Source organism: Terrapene carolina, unplaced genomic scaffold, assembly GCF_002925995.2.
Source record: "Terrapene carolina triunguis isolate 2854851 unplaced genomic scaffold, T_m_triunguis-2.0 Scaffold67, whole genome shotgun sequence".
In the NCBI taxonomy this organism is placed as follows: Eukaryota; Metazoa; Chordata; order Testudines; family Emydidae; genus Terrapene; species Terrapene triunguis.
In genome coordinates, this window is record NW_020664418.1 from 2,978,347 (window position 1) to 2,991,658 (window position 13,312).

Consider the following 13,312-nt stretch of genomic DNA (forward strand, 5'->3'; position numbering starts at 1 on the left):
CAGAACGGTAACCGGTGTTGGTGAAAAAACAGTTTTAATTAAAACCACTGGCCTTGAAAAAATCCATTTTACGGTGGTTTTATCATGTTTGGCAAATGGATCAAAGCTCCCTCCTGTTGTTATTTTTAAAAGAAAAACCTTGCCTAAAAACATGAAATTTCCTGCTAGTGTCATCATACGTGCACATGAAAAGAGATGGATGGATGAAAGTGGGACTATTGAATGGCTGGAAAAAGTGTGGAATAAGAGACCAGGAGAACTTTTCAAGAAATCTATTATGCTCACTTGGAACATATTCAGGGCACACAAGACGGATGAGGTGAAAAATGTGGCCAAAAATATTAAAACTACTTTGGCTGTAATACCTGAAGGCTTAACTTCAGTTCTACAACCGCTTGATGTCTGCCTGAACAAACCCTTTAAAGACAGGCTACGCAAAATGTGGTCTGAATAGATGTGCTCAGGCATGGTGAAGTTGACAAAAGGCGGGAATCTTATGAAGCCCAAAATCAATCTGGTCGCCCAGTGGATCAAGGACGCATGGGTGTCCATTCCCTCGGAAATGGTAGAAAAATCATTTAGGAAATGCTGTAACAACAATGCACTCAACGGGTCAGAAGATGATGATGCCATATTTGATGATGACACAACAGAGGCTAATGATGAGAAAGAATCTGCATCTGAAGTCGACACTGCCAACATCTACGATGACAATGCAGGTGCAGCTGTGACTGAAGCTGAGTTTAATGAACTGTTTGGTGAATCAGAGACTGATTCAGACTTCAAAGGATTTTAAGACTTTTTTAAGTCTCATATTGTTCTAAGTTACTTGTTTTAAATATCCATTTACTGATTTTAAATATTGACTGTAATTTTGAAGGTGAATACATATTTGTTCAGTTATTATTATAACAACAGGTTTTTCATTAGATTACATTAAAATAATTCTAGCCAAACTTTTGAGTGTTTCTTGTGTTTCTTGCAAACCGCGGCCACTGGGAGCTGAGGGGCTCCGTGCCTGTGAATGCTCCAGGTAAACAAAACATCCAGACCCGCTAGCGGCTTGCCCTAACGGGCCAGGAGCCAAAGTTTGCCAACCCCTGAAATATAGGGTCGACTTCTGAAAAGGTCATACAATTTTTGCTATTTTTAACCTATCCATCTTGGGGGTCGGCTTATAAATGAACGGGCTAATGAACGAGTATATACGGTAGTTCTTTTTTGTTGGCCTTCACAACATCCTCTGGCAAAGAGTTCCACAGATGGACTGTGCGTTGTGGGAAAAAATACTTCCTTTTGTTTGTTTGTTTTAAACCTGCTGCCTATTAATTTCATTTGGTGACCCCTGGTTCTTGTGTTATGAGAAGGAGTATCTGCACTGCAAAAATGTTAAACAAAAGAAACAGCATTCCTCAATTCACCCCATACAAGCACCGCAGTGCAATCCCTCCACCGTGAAAGTGCAACCCACAAATGTAGGGGGGGTTTGTTACATAACTGCACTCAAAAACAAAACAAAGCAAAACCCCAGAGCCCACAAGTCCTACCCCTCATTCAGCCAATTGCCAAGACAAACAAGCTTGTACACATCTACAGAAGATAACGGACTGCCGTGAAGTGACCTGGAGTGAGAGGAGAATTGGAGCCTGTGCCTTGGTAGTGCTAAGCACCTCCCAACCCCCCATTGGAGTCACTGGGCCAAATTCTGAGTCCTTCCTTAGCCAGCAAATTCCCACAGACATCACTGACTGAATAAGGGGGGAGAAGAGATTTGGGCCAAATTTGGTCAGCTGCTATTGCAGGAGCTCTTGCTTGTCACTGAGCAATATTCCAATTTATGAACCTGGTGGACATTCACCAGTTCCCTCTATGCTAATACATTGTTCTTTCCGGTTGCAAATAATACTTCTGAGCAGAGGCCACCTCAATATTAACCTAGAACACAATTAAATGGGGAGGAAAAAAACACTTGCTAGTCTGTTTCCTATTCTGATGTTACATTTGCGCAGTACAGTGGCAATTGTCAATTCTCTGCATGTATTAGTATTTTACATTACATAGCTGGGGTGGCCAAACCGTGGCTCGCGAGCTCTTTTACAGTTAAAGTGCGGCTCGCCGAGCCCCCCACACCTCCCCCATTCTCCACCTATCAGACAGGGGGAGGAGCTCGGGCTTCTGCCCTGTGGCGGGGTGATGGGGCTAGGGTCTTCTGCCCTGCGGAGAGGGCGGTCTCAGGACTTCAACCCTATGGGAGGCGTTTGCTGGGGCTCAGGGCTTCAGCAGGAGCAGTGCTGAAGCCCCAAGCCCCCACTCCTTGCTGGGCTGAAGCCCTGAGTCTCAGCAGGTGCCTCCCATGGGGCTGAAGCCCCGAGACCTCCCTCCCCGCAAGGCAGAAGCCTTTAGCCCCACTACCACACCACAAGAGCTGAAGCCCCACTCTGGCAGGTGCGCCCAGCTCTCGAACTTCTGAAGATTGTCGTATGGGGCTCGGAGGGTCAGTAAGTTTGGCCACCGCTGTTATATAGCATCTTTGTACTGAAAGATCCCAGAGCATTTACAAACTGCACAATGTATACAAAACTCACTTCAGCCTTTACTGAAATGCAGCCATCTCTGGGTGGAACATGGCAGCTATTTAACAAAACAGAGCAACAATATGCAATAGTTTAGAACAGGAAGTAAAGAAGAATGCTGAATCCTATTGAAACTACAGGATGAAAATAAGTAGGCAGAATTTAATTACCCAAATGGAATATAGCTGGGATACAAGGGCAACACCTTTGCTGTTGTGAAAGATGCTTTTGGATCACACCTTTCAAATATCCCCTGTTTTGAGAGATGTCACTTATTTTAATCCCAGTTTTACCCACATTCCAGACAAATTGGTGTCCCCTTATTTACACAGCTGAAAATGTTTTACATCAGAAGCAAAGTGTCATGAACCTGAGGTTATAGAAATAGTCATTTACCCTAAAGCAAGGACTTGCACAGCACATTTCATGCAGGAATCATTGTTTTTGTGTCCCTAACTTTGGGTCTGTACCATCCATTCCATTCCACATTTGAGCCTTGGCAATTCAAGAGCTATGCTTCAGGTTTTAGCTGACCGCCAGTGGTCATTGCCTTGGTTATTCATTGTATGTGCAGTACTGACTCCTGTGTGTAACATGTAAGCTGTGCCTCACTTGCAGACTTTGTTATTCAAAGTATAAATGCTATGGCCCCTTTCCCGGCAAAACTCCCATTGACTTCAGCTGGAAGAGACAGGCAAAGGGCAGTGATAAGTCTGAATCTTGCCCTATTTTTCTGCACTTATCTAGCCCCTTTCATATGAGGCTCTACAAGGCTAAATTCATTCATGTATTTGTCTCAGATGCTTCTATGGCTTCCATGACCATACCATTGGAGTGCCTCACAATCTGCAATGTGTTTACCCTCAGAACCACCTGGGAGGTAGGGCGGTGCTCTTACCCCCTAGTACAGAAGGGGAAATGAGGCACAGAGAGGCTAAGGCCCAGGTCCTCAAAGCTGGTATGTAGGTGACTAACTCCCATTCTTTTCAGTGCCTAAATACCTTTGGAGGATCTGGGCCTGAATGACTTGCCCAATGTCACCCAGGCAGTCTGTGGCAGAGCAGTGACCTGATCCCAAGTTTCCCAAGTCCTAGCCTACTGCACTGGACCATCCTTCTTTTCAGCCATCATGTGACGTAAGGATTGGCATCATTATCTCCAGTTTACAGGTGGGGAAACTGAGGTGCAGAAGGGAAGTGACTTGCTCAAGGGCCCTGATTCCAGCACCTTCCTCTCCCTATTAGGTGGCATTCCCTACCACTCAGTCCCCTCTCCCTCCATTAGCTGCAGCAGTTTCAGTTTCTATCAGGGTTCAGCCAGCTGCTAACTTAAGCCAGTATTTGCTGCTGGGCCAGATTCCTGGTGTCTTAGTAACTCAGGTCTGGGTTCTCCTGAGCCCTTTCTCACAGGACTGGCTAAGAGCCTTTCCCATCAGGGGATTCAGATGTAGTTTTGATGAGGATTTCCTCAGAGATGGGTGGTTCCTAATGGGAGGCCTGCTCTCCACCATCCCACCTCATCACAGCTCACTGGTGCTCTGCCTCAAAGCAACTCAGGCTTCCGAGTAAACACAGAGGCTGAGGCATAGAAATGGGATGTGTAGGCTTTCCAAAGCCTATGAGTCACACTCATCCACCAGATGGTAGTGTGGCAAAGGGAGAAAACCTATAAATCAGTGTTTTTCAATCTGTGGTCTGTGGACCCTTGGGGGTCTGCAGAGTATGTCTAAGATTTCCAAAGGGGTCCGCACCTCCATTTGAAATTTTTTAGGGGTTCACAAATGAAAACAGGTTGAAAAACCACTGCTATAAATAATTCCATGGACACTGATTGGGGTTGCAGTTTGGCGGGGGGGGGACCTGATGGCAATGCTGGTGAATTTTTTGCAAATGAAAATGTTTTCAGTGAAAAATGCTGAATCAGGTGGACTGAAATATTTTGCAAACTTATGTCAACTTTGGCACAGTGTTTTGGTTAAAAAAAAATCCTTTTTAAACAAAAAAAACCCCCCTCAAATGTTTTATTTAAACATTTTCAAATTGAAGTGTTTCATTTTGAAATTTCCTTTAATTTTAATTTGAAAAAATAAATATTTTAAAATTCTCAAATCAAATGAAAGGCTTTGATTGACCTGAAATGATTTGTGCCCTCACAGATTTTACTAAAAAATTCATTTTGGGGTGACCCCAAACTGATTTTTTTTTAATTTTTAATTTTTGTTTCCTTCACAATTGCAAAAACCCTGAAAAATCCCTGACTAGCCCAGCTGAGCTGAGACTTAGCAGGGTGTGTGGGTTGGAGAATTGGGAATGATTCTGGATTTTTTTGCAAGGGCTAACAGACTGTCATTTGATTCTGATTACTACAACTAGGGCCCGGAAACTCAGTCTTTTGCAAGGATGACACAAGATCCCTCACCACAAAGGGAGTTTCCTCCAAAGAACTATTTCCCAGATTTCATGTCATTTGAAGACCTCATGATAGCTTGGAAAGAGAAAGAAGAACAAAGCTTCCAAATCTTTACAATTAAATTAAACAAACTCCATCAGGAGATAGATTTCCTTCCTTATCGCTGGCTTACTGTACAGAAGGAAGCATTTTCTAGAGGTCAGTGCAGACTAGGGAGTCAGGAGACCTGAATTCTATTCCTGGCTTTGCTACTGACTTTCTCTGTGACCTTGGGCAATTTGTTTCACTTCTCCATGCCCCCGTCAGTTAAACGGCAATAATGAAGTGTACCCATCTTTGTCAAATGCTTTGAGATCTAAGATGAAAGTCTGATATAATGTGCAATATTAAATGCATTGCATGTTTATTTTATAGGGTGTTGGCCATTTGATTTCTAGAAGTACTTGAAAATTAGGCAGGCTTGAAAACGCTCAGTATCCTTGTTTACCAGTTACATAGAGTAATACTTGTCAACCAGGATGGGCCCAATCCTGCTATGTTGAGCCTCCTCAGTGCCCATGAAAGTCAGGGTTGACATGGTGGAACGCCACTTCTGGGCCCAGGAAACAAGCACAGACTGGTGGGACCGCATACTTATGCAGGTATGGGATGAGGAGCAGTGGCTGCATAACTTTCAAATGCGTAAGGCCACTTTCACAGAACTTTGCAAATTGCTTTCCCCAGCCCTGAAGCACAGAAATACCAAAATGAGACCTGCTCTGACAGTTGAGAAGCGAGTGGCGATAGCCCTGTGGAAGCTTGCAACGCCAGATTGCTACGGTCAGTCGGGAATCAGTTTGGAGTGGGTAAATCTACTGTGGGGGCTGCTTTGATCCAAATAGCCAGGGCAATCAATTCACTTCTGCTAAGAAGGGTAGTGACTCAGGGAAACGTGCAGGACATAGTGGATGGCTTTGCCGCAATGAGGTTCCCTAACTGTGATGGGGCGATAGACGGAACGCACATCCCTATCTTGTCACCAGACCACCTTGCCAAAGAGTACATAAACTGCAAGGGGTACTTCTCAATCATGTTGCAAGCACTAGTGGATCACAAGGGCCGCTTCACTGACATCAATGTGGGATGGTCCAGAAAGGTACATGACACGCGCATCTGTAGAAACTCCAGTCTCTTCATAAAGCTGCAAGAAGGATCTTCCCAGACCGGAAAATTACCGTTGGTGACATTGAAATGCCAATAGTTATCCTTGGAGACCCTAGCCTATCCCTTGCTCCCATGGCTCATGCAGCTTGGACAGCAGTAAGGAGCAGTTCAACCATAGGCTGAGCAAGTGCAGAATGGTGGAAGCACGTGCCTTTGGACATTTAAAGGGGCACTGGTGCAATTTACTCACTAGGTTAGACCTCAGCAAAAGCAATATTCCCATCGTTGTTGCTGCTTGCGGTGTGCTCCATAATATCTATGAGAGTAAGGGGGAAAAGTTTCTGATGGTGTGGGGGATTGAGGCAGATTGCCTGGCTGCCAATTATGAGCAGCCAGACACCAGGGCAATAAGAAGAGCACATCGAAGCACACTGCGTCTCTGACAGGCTTTGAAAACCAGTTTAATGAATGCCCCCTTTTTTGCATGTACTGCCCTGTAAACTAAACTCCCACCAACCACAATGTGCACAGTAAATAAAGAGCCTCTTGTCCTCAATCCATGCATTTTTATTATGCTAACAAACACTGAACAGAGACAGCAATGAATAGCAAAGATAACCCGGGTCTAAGGGCCTGATAACACAGGGGGAGGGGCAAGGGCATATAGCTTATTACAATTGCACTGTCTAGCAATCAAAGCTGTGGGAATGAGAGCCTTCTGCTCCATGAACCATCCCCTGGAGTTGAGTTCAAGTGATAATGGAGCTTCCCCTCCACCCCCCGCATTCTAGGACAGAGGTGGGCAAACTATGGCCCGTGGGCCACATCCAGCCCACGGGACCGTTCTGCCCGGCCCCTGAGCTCCTGGCCCGGGGGGCTAGCCCCCGGCCCCTCCCCCGCTGTTTCCCCTCCCCCGCAGCCTCAGCTCACTGTGCCGCAGGCGCAATGCTCTGGGCAGCGGGGCTGTGAGCTCCTGGGGTAGCGCAGCTGCAGAGCCCAGCCTGACCTGGTGCTCTGTGCTGTCTGGTGCCGTGGCTGGCTCCAGCCGGGCAGCACGGCTGCCTGTCCTGGTGCAGCTACGCTGCCAGGCACCTGTGCTCCAGGCAGAGCAGTAAGGGGGCAGGGAACGGTGGAGGGGGATTGGATAGAGGGCAGAGGAGTGGTCAGGGGCCGGGCATGTGGATGGGGTGGGGGCAGTCAGAGGGCGGGGAACAGGGGGGTTGAATGGGGGCGGAGGTTCCGGGGGCGGTCAGGGAGAAGGGGTGGTTGGATGGGGCAGGGGTCCCAGGGGGGCAGTCAGGAAGGAGGGGGGGGTTGGATGGGGCGGCAGGGGGGCAGTTAGGGGCAGGAGGTCTGGGGGCGGTCAGGGGACAGACAGCGGGGGGGTGGATGGGGCAGGGGTCCCGGGGGGGGCTGCCAGGGGGCGAGAAGCAGGGGGGGTCAGATGGGGGGGGGGGCGGGCCATCACAGCCTCCCCTATCCGGCCCTCCATACAATTTCTGAAACCCAATGCAGCCCTCAGGCCAAAAAGTTTGCCCGCCCCTTTTCTAGGACATCTGGGAGAGGAGGATATGGAACTTGGTGAGGACGGCAACTGGTTCATCACTGGGTGCAGCGGGACTCTAAGGTCTAGCTGCCTTTCCTGCACCTCAACCAGACACCTCAACATGTCTGTTTGCTCCCCCATAAGCCACAACATCTCCTCTGGCGTGTTACGCTCTTGTTCCCTGCATGCTTTCCTGCCCTCTCGGTCGGTGCGCATGCTCTCTGAGAGTGTGAGCCTCCGTGCATTCAGATGGGCCCTGTCAGTCTCGGACGAACACATCAAATCACAGAACATATCTTCCCTTGTCTGCTTTTTTCACCTTCTAATCTGGGACAGCCTTTGTGGTGGTGTGGAGGAAGCACCCACAGACAAGGTTGCAGCTGCAAGGAAACAAAACCCACAAGAGTAGCCAGTTGTTTACCTCGGATTAAACATTAAACACAATTGCATTTAATCCCTGTAATGTGATTACAAGTGTGCACTCACCAGAGGTGCCCTCCCCGCCTTCACGGTCCCATAACAGTAGGTCCTGGGAGGAGATTGGCTCCAGAGTTAGGAGAAGGTCCTGGCTGTTGGGGAGAATGGATCCTCTGCCTGCCTACTGTACATTCTCCTCATCATCATCAACAATGTCCTCCTCGTTGTTGCCTGTGGCCGCCTGAGGCCCCTGGGAGGTATCATAGAATCATAAAATATCAGGGTTGGAAGGGACCTCAGGAGGTCATCTAGTCCAACCCCCTGCTCAAAGCAGGACCAATTCCCAACTAAATCATCCCAGCCAGGGCTTTGTCAAGCCTGACCTTAAAAACCTTTAAGGAAGGAGATTCCACCACCTCCCTAGGTAACCCATTCCAGTACTTCACCACCCTCCTAGTGAAAAAGTTTTTCCTAATATCCAACCTAAACCTCCCCCACTGCAACTTGTTCTGTCATCTGGTACCACTGAGAACAGTCTAGATCCATCCTCTTTGAAACCCCCTTTCAGGTAGTTGAAAGCAGCTATCAAATCCCCCCTCATTCTTGTCTTCTGCAGACTAAACAATCCCAGTTCCCTTAGCCTCTCCTCATAAGTCATGTGCTCCAGCCCCCTAGTCATTTTTGTTGCCCTCCGCTGGACTCTTTCCAATTTTTCCACATCCTTCTTGTAGTGTGGGGCCCAAAGCTGGACACAGTACTCCAGGTGAGACCTCACCAATGTCGAATAGAGGGGAATGATCACATCCCTTGATCTGCTGGCAATGCCCCAACTTATACAGCCCAAAATGCTGTTAGCCTTCTTGGCAACAAGGGCACACTGTTGACTCATATCCAGTTTCTCGTCCACTGTAACCCCTAGGTCCTTTTCTGCAGAACTGCTGCCTAGCCATTTGGTCCCTAGTCCGTAGCAGTGCATGGGATTCTTCCGTCCTAAGTGCAGGATTCTGCACTTGTCCTTGTTGAACCTCATTAGGTTTCTTTTGGCCCAATCCTCTAATTTGTCTAGGAGAGTGTTGGGGTACTGGTGGAGTCCCCGGCTAGAATCACATGCAGCTGCTCATGGAAGCAGCATGTCTGTGGCTTGGAACCAGAGCGACTGTTCTCCTTCCTTGTCTTCTGGTACGCTTGCCTGAGCTCCTTTATTTTCACGTGGCACTGCTGTGTGTCCCTGGTGTAGCCTTTGTCCCCCATGCCCTGTGCAATTTTGGCATAGATGTCAGTGTTTCTTCTGCTGGTTCGGAGCTCTGCCTGTGCAGACTCTCCTCCCCACACAACAATCAGATCCAGTGTTTCCTGTATGCTCCATGCTGGAGTGCGTTTGTGGTCCTGGGCTGGTATGGTCAGCTGTGCTGGTGAGCTCTCCACACTCATCAAACAGGAAATGAAATTCAAAAGTTCTCCGGGCTTTTCCTGTGCACCTGGATGAAGTGCAATGGAGTTGAAAGTGCTGTCCAGAGCAGTCACATTGGAGCACTCTGGGATACCTCCTGGAGGCTAATCCCATCAGATTACACAGTGTTGTGTCTACACTACTCCTAATTCGACCCAGGAAGGTCAACTCTAGCACTTCTCCTCTCCCTGAGGTGGAGTACAGGCATTGATTTTACAAGCCCTTTGGGTTGGCGGAAAGGGCTCAGTAGTGTAGACACGCACATTATAAATTCGACCTAACGCGGCATATGTTGACCTAATGCTGTAGGGTAGACCAGTCTTAAAGTCGATCTTGTTTGCTTGCTTGAGCCAGGCTGGGTCTACACTACAGCGGGGGGTCGACCTAAGATACGCAACTTCAGCTACGTGAATACCGTAGCTGAAGTTGCGTATTTTAGGTCGACTTACCTGGCTGTGAGGACGGGGGAAAGTCGACCGCTGCCGCGCTGCCGTCGACTCCGCTGCCGCCTCTTGCCGCGGTGGATTTCCGGAGTCGACGGCAGAGCGATCAGGGATCGATTTTATCGCGTCTTCACTAGACGCGATAAGTCGATCCCAGAACATCGATTGCCTGCCGCCGGACCCTCCGGTAAGTGTAGATGTACCCCTAGACCCCTCCCGGAGGCAGGTCAGTGTCGCTGTAAGGAGCTCTGCTCTCTCTCTCTCCCTTCCCTCCAGCCTGGGATCACTCACTGGAGGAAAACAGTATTCCCCCTCCCCCCTCCAATCCCGTAGCCAAATCTCTCTGCCGTTTTGGGCTTCAACTCTGCGAGGATTCAGAGCAGAAGGAAACAGGGAACTGCCGGGAGTCTGGGGAGATCCTAAAGAGACAGGGGGGCGGGGGCGTTACAATGGAAAGTGACGCAGAGGGGAGCCGATTTAAGGAGGAGCCGAGAGGGAGAATGAAGTAAATTAACCAAGGGGGGGAAGGGGAAAACCACTTCCTTTTTACTCCATCTTCATTGTTCAAAGCGGCGCCTTCTGCGAATTCTGTATTTCCTGTCCCTGAAACCCTGTGAGGGGGGGACCCCTCCGGAGCTGAATGGCCCCTGAGCACGGCCGCAGTGGGCAGTTGGCAAAGCGCAGCTCAGGTACGTGCCGAGGGGTCAGTCGACGCGGCGGGTCGCGGCTTCCCTCAGTCCTGTGCGCGGGAGCGGAGCTGTCTATTGCAGAAACCTGCGCGGCTCCCGGAGCTGGCGGGGGCGGAGGCAGCTGTCCGGCCGCTGGCTTGGGAGGAACGCCACGAGCGGGAATCCCCCAGCTCCGCATCCCCTGCCTGGTGCTGCCCTGGGTCCGAGCTCCGCAGCAGGGGCGGCGGGACGGCCAGTTCCTCCAGGGGATGGCGAGGTGCCTTTGAAGGGACTCGGGGAGAATGGCGTTCAAGCGGCTCCAGAAGCCTTAGGAGTGCGGTTCCCTGGGGCCCCGTTGCTGCCTGGAAGATGCATGGGGAGTAGGGTGACCAGCAGGGCCGGCTCTGGCTTTTTTGCTGCCCCAGGCAAAAAAGCCGCGGTATAACAGCACGAAACGCAACCCTCCCGTTTTGCAACTGGGTGCGGTTTCTGCCATGCAACGTGACAGTTTGTGAAACAGTTTGTTAACTTGCTACCGCCTGTCCATGGGGTTGCGAATCAGGAGGGATGGGGGTGCCGCTACACCTGGCCGCCCCCCCCCCTGCGGCGGGGGGGGGAGGGCGGCCAGAGCTCCGGGGGGAGGGCGGCCGGAGCGCCGGAGGAGGGCGGCGAGCCCGGCCCTGGCCCCACTCTCCCCGGCGGCCGGAGTGCCGCGCCGCCCCCCTCCAGGTGCCGCCCCAAGCACAAGCTTGGGGGGCTGGTGCCTGGAGCCGGCCCTGGTGACCAGACAGCAAGTGTGAAAAATCGGGAAGAGTGTGGGGGGTAATAGGCTTGGAGGCTTACTGCCTTGGGCTACGTAGACATACCTTTCATATTCTATGTGAGTATCTGGTTTTGTCAACATCACAGTGAGCCTCAGCGCTTGCCTTGATGTTGCAATGTTTGCTGTGACCTCCCAGCATGGATCAATGCAGTGTCAGGCTATGGTTTGCACGGTAGACGTGGGCTGCAGAAAGAGCTGGAGTCCTTGACTTGCTCTGCCTTCCTCTTGCAAATCCCACTGATCTTTAACCAATGAAGCCTCCCAGGATTCTGTGAAGCAGGCCATTGTCCTTATCCCTCATGTACAAATGGGGAGGGAGGGAAAGTCACTCGCTCAAGATCCCCCAGTCTGTGGAAGCTGCCAATAGAATGTCTGGCTCCCAGGCCTGTGTATGATGTCACCTGGTTTAGAAGTTATCACAGGTGCCTCCTGACCATGCATCTAGACTGAGTAGGTGGGGAGGAACTGGGCCCACCCACAGGGCCAGCTTTAGGACCTGCAGGGCCTGATTCGAATACCCGGCAGCGGTCCGGGTCTTCGGCGGCACTTCGGCGGTGGGGGGTCCTTCACTCGGCTCCGGGTCTTCTGCGGCACTGAAGGACCCCACCACCGCCGAAGTCCCGCCGAAGACCCGGAGTGGACCGCCGCCGGGTGAGTAAAAAAATTAAAAAATTAAAAAGGCGCCTAAGGCGCGGGGCCCAATTCCGGGGAATCGGCCTAAAGCCGGCCCTGCCCACCCACTACTCCAGGTCCCAGCCCAGGGACCCTGTAGATCAAAGCCATCTGCTGTGTCCCTTTAACTATAGGTATGTCTACACTAAGAAATTAGGTCGAATTTATAGAAGTCGATTTTTTAGGAAGCGATTTTATACAGTCGATTGAGCTTTAAGTCGGCAGAGTGCGTCCACAGTGCCAAGGCTACCATCGACCTTTGGAGCGTTGCACTGTGGGTAGCTATCCCACAGTTCCCGCAGTCTCCGCCACCCATTGGAATTCTGGGTTGAGCTCCCACTGCCTGATGGGGCAAAAACATTGTCGCGGGTGGTTTTGGGTACATGTCGTCAGTCGCCCCTCCCTTCATGAGAGCAACGGCAGACAATCGTTTCGTGCCTTTTTTCCATGCAGACGCCATGCCACGGCAAGCGTGCAGCCCGCTCAGCTCAGCTGCCGCTGTTCTGTCCTGGGTGTTGCAGGAGTCCACGTACAGGGGTGGGGTAGTTGTAGGGGCACCCCCTAAAATTGCATACAGCTCATGACAGAAGTGGCATGTTCGGGGGTCTGACCCGGAGCAGCCGTTTGCCTCTTTGGTTTTTTGGTAGGCTTGCCTGAGCTCCTTAAGTTTCACACAGCACTGCTGTGGATCCCTGTTATAGCCTCTGTCCTTCATGCCCTTGGAGATTTTTTCAAATATTTTGGCATTTCGTCTTTTGGAACGGAGTTCTGATAGCACGGATTCGTCTCCCCATACAGTGATCAGATCCAGTACCTCCCGTTTGGTCCATGCTGGAGCTCTTTTGCGATTCTGGGACTCCATGGTCACCTCTGCTGATGAGCTCTGCATAGTCACCTGCGCTGATCAGCTTGCCACGCTGGTCAAACAGGAAATAAAATTCAAAAGTTCGCGGGGCTTTTCCTGTCTACCTGGCCAGTGCATCTGAGTTGAAAGTGCTGTCCAGAGTGGTCAAAATGGAGCACTCTGGGATAGCTCCTGGAGGCCAATACAGTCAAATTTGCGTCCACACTACCCCCAAATTCGATCCGACGATGTCGATTTCAGCGCTAATCCCCTCATCAGGGAGGAGTACAGAAATCAATTTTAAGACCCCTTTTTAAGTCAACA